At 35.8% G+C, this 7,103-nt stretch overlaps 1 protein-coding gene and 1 non-coding gene across 2 annotated transcripts in view; one reads left to right on the top strand and one right to left on the bottom strand.

The window, feature by feature from the left end:
- Positions 1-3,293, bottom strand: part of LOC106874241 (junction-mediating and -regulatory protein) — an 80,721-nt gene extending 77,428 nt beyond the window's left edge. Inside the window, exon 1 of the mRNA XM_052965853.1 lies at positions 3,008-3,293. The gene's annotated coding sequence lies outside the window, so the exon portion shown is untranslated. The remainder of the gene's footprint in view (positions 1-3,007) is intronic.
- Positions 3,294-3,491: 198 nt separating this feature from the next.
- LOC106874249 (uncharacterized) overlaps positions 3,492-7,103 on the top strand; it is a 50,868-nt gene continuing 47,256 nt past the window's right edge. Inside the window, exon 1 of the transcript XR_008267141.1 lies at positions 3,492-3,768. This is a non-coding gene — a transcript (uncharacterized LOC106874249). The remainder of the gene's footprint in view (positions 3,769-7,103) is intronic.

Raw genomic sequence — 7,103 nt, 5'->3', positions numbered from 1 at the left:
ATATATATATATATATATAAATACACAGGCACACACGACGAGCTTCTTTCAGTTTACCAAATCTATTCACAGTCTATGGTTGGCCCGAGGCTATAGTAGAATCTCAAGGTGCCACGCAGTTGGACTGACCCCCAAAATCATACAGTTGGGAAGCAAACTTCTTAACCACACAGCCACCCCTGTCTATGTGTGTGATTTTGCTTAGGCTTGGCGAAGAACCAAGTAATAGGAATTACGTAATTAACCTCATTAGCTTACGGATGAAGTGAACTCAGAGCTGAGTGTTTGTGCAATATTTTATAGGTTCCTCGGAGCCATTTAAATGCAGTACTGAGAGTGAGTACACTGTTTTTTAATAGCAGAAACAGCTGTAAGCTAGTGAAACTGATTACGTAATTTATGTTCCCTTGTTATTCAATAACACACACATGAATATGTATGTATGTATGTATACGTGCTACGGGTACCCATAGAGTTTCCGTCAACCAAATTCACTCACCATGCATTAGTCGGTCCGAGAGGGTACAGAAGACATTTGCCCAAAATGCAGCGCAGTAGTACTGAACCCGAAACTATGGGCTTGCAAAGCGAAGTTCTTAATCATACGGCTATACCTGAATAACTCAAAGATCAAGAGAAGCAAGGAGAGGGAGGGGAAATGAGAACATCGATATTTCTTCTTTTTCTCAAAAACAGAAAAAAATAACTGTGACTAATCTTATAATAAATAACAAGGTAACATAGTGAAAGAAAAACAAACCTACTTTTATTTCATTTGTAGAATGAAATAAAAGAGTTGGAAATCCCCAAAAGCTTTTGAACAATGAAAGTCAAATAAAAAATTTAAAGTTTAAAAAGCAACTGAGTGATTGTAGCTTGGGTGTATGAGGGGGTCTGATACAGGTCGCGTTTCGACATTAATCTTGTGATGTTATTTTTATTTATTTATTTTTTTCCTAATTAAAAGGGTGTTAATGACATTTTATGCCAGTTGTCTGCTAGTTTGAATTTTCTTAGCAAAAATAGACGAGGCGTGTGTGCGTACGAATGTGTGTGTGTGTGTGCATGAATGTGAATATGCGTAAACGTGGGTGTGTTTAAATGTGCGTGCTTGTGTGTAAACGTGTTTATGTGAAAGGGTATGTGTGAGCTTTTAATCCACGAGTCATTCTTAAAGAAACCTAAACATATTTCCAAAAAATAACAAAAAGCCGGAATCCTTGTGTCTTTTATAAAGTTACATTCCAAATAAAAGATCTTCTGTCTACGCAGCAGCTCGACTTGGGAGAAATAAGATTGAAGCTCCCTAATATTACACCCTATCGTCTTTAAAAAATGGACATTTGAGTAACAAGACAAAATAGTCATAGCTAGATCGTCTTCATCGTTGAGTCAACTCGATGAGAGCTGATCTGAGGCTTAACAAGAACCTTAAGAAGCCTGTATCTGGTCATACAATCCGCTAGAAATAGCAGCCCATTCCCTCAAATCATACATTACATTTTACAAAAAAGAAAAAAATAAGGGTATATTGGATAATATAATCCTAAATATGACTAGAAAAATGGACGGGATGGTCAAAGATGGAACGTAATTGATCAGAGGTCTGCTGAACAACAGCTGACTATGGTTAATCAACAGTAACTGACGAGAGAGCCTCTGCGTGGTCGTTGGAGCAGCTAGAAATAGCAGCCATATCTCATATTACACTTTGCAATCTTAAATAGAGGAGAGATTGACCAATTTTGAGATACACAAAGATGGGATGATCATGGCTATAAGCGATCTTGATCATGATCTGCCTGATCAGGGTTGACCTGGATTTAAGCAAAGTATATATTTGTGTGTTTATATACTATACACACCCTGTTGTCCTACAATTGTTAATTTGTAACAACGCATCTTCAAATATATAAACATAACCACATGCGTAGACATAAATATCCACCAACAGATACATATTCCTGTTTATGTGTGCACAAACAGACGAACTATATATATATATATATATATATATATATATATATACGCACATGCATACGATATATATATACACACACTCATATGCATACGATGTATATATATATATATATATATATATATATATATATATATACACGCACATGCATACGATATATATACTCACATACATACACGCTCAATAGATTCTATACAAAGTAAAATATATGCACATTGAGACAAAGAGTATATAAATTATATAACACTATATGAACTTCATTATTTTGTAAATAGATAGACACGAAGAGGAAGATGTGCGCCGAAGTTGCGGCACAACAAACTAAGAAACACGTCCATGGTTTATTTATATAGCGTAATATCTAAGTATTCCTCTGACTTGACATTGGCAAACATGTGATAAGTTCGAATAAATACAAAAATAAATAAGAAACACCATAGGGTTATTAGTCAGATAGTATGGTTTCTATATCATGCTAACACCGACCACGCTACCTCAGGTAAGAACAGGTTAGCTCTGTTAATTGAAGACGAGTTTAGTTGTAAGACTAAATACTGCCTGTAAACGTGTTGAATATGTGAACTACAGAGAAAGAAACAAGAAATATATAAAACTAAATATCGGATTTTGTTGTTGCTAGTTATTTTATCAAAGGTTAAAGGGAAAAAATATAATTAATCAGCGAGCAAACGTGTAGATTTATGTTGGTATATATGTTAGTGTAATAACGAGAAATTACCCACATGTCGAGTATATTTTACCTGTTGAAAGATGAGCAGTGTAATTATTAATAAAAAGGGAATAATATAATAGAAAAGCAAGTAGCTTTATGGAAAATGCCTTGGCAGACAGCCTTCATTTTTGTGCATCTCTCTCCCCCCTCCTTCCAGTCTGAAAGAAAAATACTGCCTGATCTTGTTTTCTCTTTTCTCATACAAAGCCAAAATAAAAAGAAAAAAATCTTACGAAATCATGGTACTAAAATCATAATGATTTTCTCTTAATTTTGTTGTAATCATAACCACTTACCTTTGTAAATATTAGTTATGACTCAATGAGTGAACCTTTTTTTGTTTATATCCTAGTAATATTACATATGGAAAGTGGGACGAGAGTTCCCGTAATTGTGTAACAAGTCCCAGCCATTTTGTCCAATGTTAAGAAAGATGTAAACATATGGAAACCCATTTACGTTAAAGTCGTGTGACTAGGCCTCCTTGCAACAGTAAACAAATAAAAAAAAAGTGCGTCTCTGTATCAGAAAATATATGTACGCACTGTGTTTAGTTTTTTTCTTTAAAGAAAATTAGTAAAGTATTGTTTCTGGTATTTTACTTTTGTTTACTTTAAGTAATGATGTTATGAAATCGTGACAACACACACACGCACGCGAATGTGTGTGTATGTGTGTGAGAGAGAGAGAGAGAGAGAGGGGAGACAGAGAAGGAATGGAGAGAAAAGAGGAGAGAGAGAAATTTTCTCAAATTTAAAAATCACCTTCATATTAAATAATAACAACAAAACTGTTTTATTAAACGTTTACCGACCTAATATTATGCAGTTAAATTTCTAACTCCCCACATCCACACCTCCATTATAGTTGTGCGTGTTTTGTTTTGCGACAGTCGGAAAGCGGTTAGTAGACGTTTCCTATATTTCTGTATTGAAATGTCGGACGGTCAGACGTCTCCGTTGTCTATAGAAGACTATGCCACGACTTTTACTGAAGCACTCACTTGTCAGATCAACAAGGAAGATGTTGGCTGTATGATCCAAACACAGAAAGAGATGTACGTATTGTCACTGGAGATTATTGCCTTTTTATTTTATTTTAATTTTGGTAAAACACTCGGTTTGGTATCTAATTTATGTGTAACAACATGTTTCTTACAAAGCGTGAAACTTCAGATTTTCTTCAGGTGAGAATAAAGAGAAATTCTTGTATTTTAAGCATTGGCAATTTAAAGGTAGCCGTTCTATCTCGGAATAGCAATCGGATCACTAACTCAGTTCGTCTAAAATCGATAAGCCGTTCGTTCTCACCATGTGAGTCCGACTGCACGCAGACACTCATCTATATACATACATACAAAATAAATACCTCATCGATTGTTGCATCTAGCGCTGCAACGCAAGCAGAACCACGCAAAAGTATGACCTCGGGCCACATATTGCACGACCACGCCTATCACGATGAAATCTGCGAACGAAGTAGCTTTGTTCCTTTGAAAACGACTTTCCAATGGTTAAAATATGAGAAAATGTGATCAATATAATGAATTGTATATGGCTCACGTAATACACTTCAAAACATTTTGAAAATTAATTATAGCAATACAAATTTATAACAAAAAATATCACAGGAACAATGAGAAATGGGGGCATAACTACAGTTAGGTGCCCCTACCGTCGCTCATATTTTTCTCCCCTCATAATTTTCTTAATGCATATTTTTTTAATGAAGTTTGACAGATATATGTTTTTAAAGGCGTAGATTACGATTATATTCGTTATTTTTTTTTTAATTAAAACATCTTAATCAAAAAGAAAATAACTGCGTGCTTTTTTTTTTTTACCTTTCAAACAATTTGCTCATAATTATCCCACAACAAAAGGAAAAAAAATCTGACATTATTTTCATTGACGTTATTTTGTTGTTAACATAAAATCGGTTGTATGGAGGAAAAAGTATCCGTCTTTAGGTTTAGCCTTCTAAAATACAAATCGAAAGTATTCTAGAATGTTCCTGCAACAATTTCCATTACACTTCTGTAACATCATTATGTTGTGTAATGACAATCAACAAATTACTCAATGGTTTTTAAAATACTATAGACGGCGGAATTGTTTTAAGCACGCCATATAACCCCTCATAACTTTTTTTTATTTTTTGGAATTTTCAGAAACTTTTTGCGAATTTGTGTTCTACACACGGAAATCCATTCGGCTATGTAAAAATGAAAAAAAAAACAAACGTGATTTAAGAGGGTATTTAGCTGTTATTTTTAACACATTTCATGACCACCTCATACTGTCGTCGTTTGTCACTCTGACGTACTAATGTTTTTTCAATATCTTTCTCCCCATAAACACAGTTAATGGTCTATTGCTGGGATTTAAGCCAAAACTTCGGACTGTCCGTATTTTAAACTGATTTCAAAAAAAAAAAGAATTCGAAAAATTAGGAATAAATTTTTTAAATCTTGAAAAATTAAAATGTTTTTTGTTTTCATAGTCATGTAAATTCCCGTGCGTAGAACACAAATACACCAAAATTTTCAAAAACTAAAAGAGCTATGAGGGGTTATATGGAGTGTTTAAAGCAGAATTTTGGCGTTTTAGTAATAATCTTGCTCCATAGGTTCGTCTTCAAAACGTCCTTGACTTCCGGTACAAAACGAATGCAGCGTCAAATATCAAGCTAAACTGAAGAACGAAGGGCAATACATTAAATAATCTTCTCTTAATAACAGGTTATGTCCTAAATAAGGCTGAGGTGTAGTTTAGGAATTTTAAAATTTGACAGTAAATTGACCGGAAGTGATCATAGTGAAATCCTGTAATTTTGTCAACATTCTATTCGAGAGTGAATCGATAGGAACAGCACCACCAGTTTCCGTCCTTTTTTGTACAATTCATTAGTGGTGCAGGATTATTGCAATACTCACATTTAACTGTGGTGGCTATCATGCGTCGACATGTAAATCACCGAATTCGCTTTTCGTTAGTGTTATTTGTTGCAAGTTATAGCATTCTGGAACGATTACCTTAGTTGCCACAGATACGTGGCCGTTGATCGTTACCAACGTCGCCTCCCTGGCACTTGTGCCAGTGGCACGCGAAAAGACATTCGAGCGAGATCGTTGCCAGTGCCGATGGACGTGCAGGTGGCACGTAAAATACACCGTTTCGAGCGTGGCCGTCGCCAGTACCGCCTGACTGGCACTCGTGCCGGTGGCACGTAAAAGCACCCACTACACTCTCTGAGTGGTTGGCGTTAGGAAGGGCATCCAGCTGTAGAAACTGCCAAATCAGATTGGAGCCTGGTGTCGCCCCCTGGTCTACCAGTCCTCAGTCAAATCGTCTAACCCATGCTAGCATGGAAAGCGGACGTTAAACGACGATGATGATGATGACGATTACTAAAAGGTACTGTATCAATAGGTACATGTGGACATGACAATGTGGGAGCTCTGTTTTATAGGGATGTCACTGTCGTCACTTCTGTCAGTTTACTTTCATTTCTTTAAATCCCTAAACTGCATGTTAACTCTCAAAAGTTCATGTTTAGACGTTTGTTTATGTTGATAGGACGTTTATATACTTTTAGTTGTTTCACATATCTCACAGTAGATTGCAATCTATGTGAAATCTCATTGTGCTGTCGATGTTAGTGTTTGTTGGTTGTATATAAAACGGTAAAGCGTGTCAATAATAGGTGCAGGCATGGCTGAGTGGTTAAGATGCTCACTTTCCATCCACTTGGTTGTGAGCTCAGTTTCACTTGAGCAAATGTCTTCTACTATAGTCATTCTTTCATATCTTTGGCACAAGGCCAGTAATGTTAGAGGAAGGGGATAGTCAACTACATTGACCCCAGTACTTGAATTGTACTTTATTTTATCAACAGTGAAAGGATGAAAGTCAAAGTTGACATTGGCGGAATTTGAACAAATGCCTTCTACTATAGTCTTGGGCCTACCAGTTTGGTAGACAAAAACTGTGAAAATTGTTGTGTATATAGTATGTACATATATATATATATATGTGTGTGTACATATCATCATCGTTTAACGTCTGCTTTCCATGCTAGCATGGGTTGGACGATTTGACTGAGGACTGGTGGACCAGGTGGCTACACCAGGATCCAATCTGATCTGGCAGAGTTTCTACAGCTGGATGCCCTTCCTAACGCCAACCACTCCGAGGTATATATATATATATTATTAAAAAATATGGCAAAAAATCATATATTAATTAATATCGATTAATTACCAGGAAGCTAGCACATTTAAAGAATCAAAGAGATTCAGAAACAGTACCTGCAATCTCAGGGGATTAAAGTCCATTTTTATATATGACGTTGACCACTGACGTGGACATTCAATGTGCTAGAAATAGATCA

The sequence above is a fragment of the Octopus bimaculoides genome, chromosome 2, assembly GCF_001194135.2.
Source record: "Octopus bimaculoides isolate UCB-OBI-ISO-001 chromosome 2, ASM119413v2, whole genome shotgun sequence".
NCBI lineage: Eukaryota > Metazoa > Mollusca > Cephalopoda > Octopoda > Octopodidae > Octopus > Octopus bimaculoides.
The sequence above is the reverse complement of the archived record's forward strand: the minus strand, read 5'-3'. Positions and strand labels throughout refer to the sequence as shown.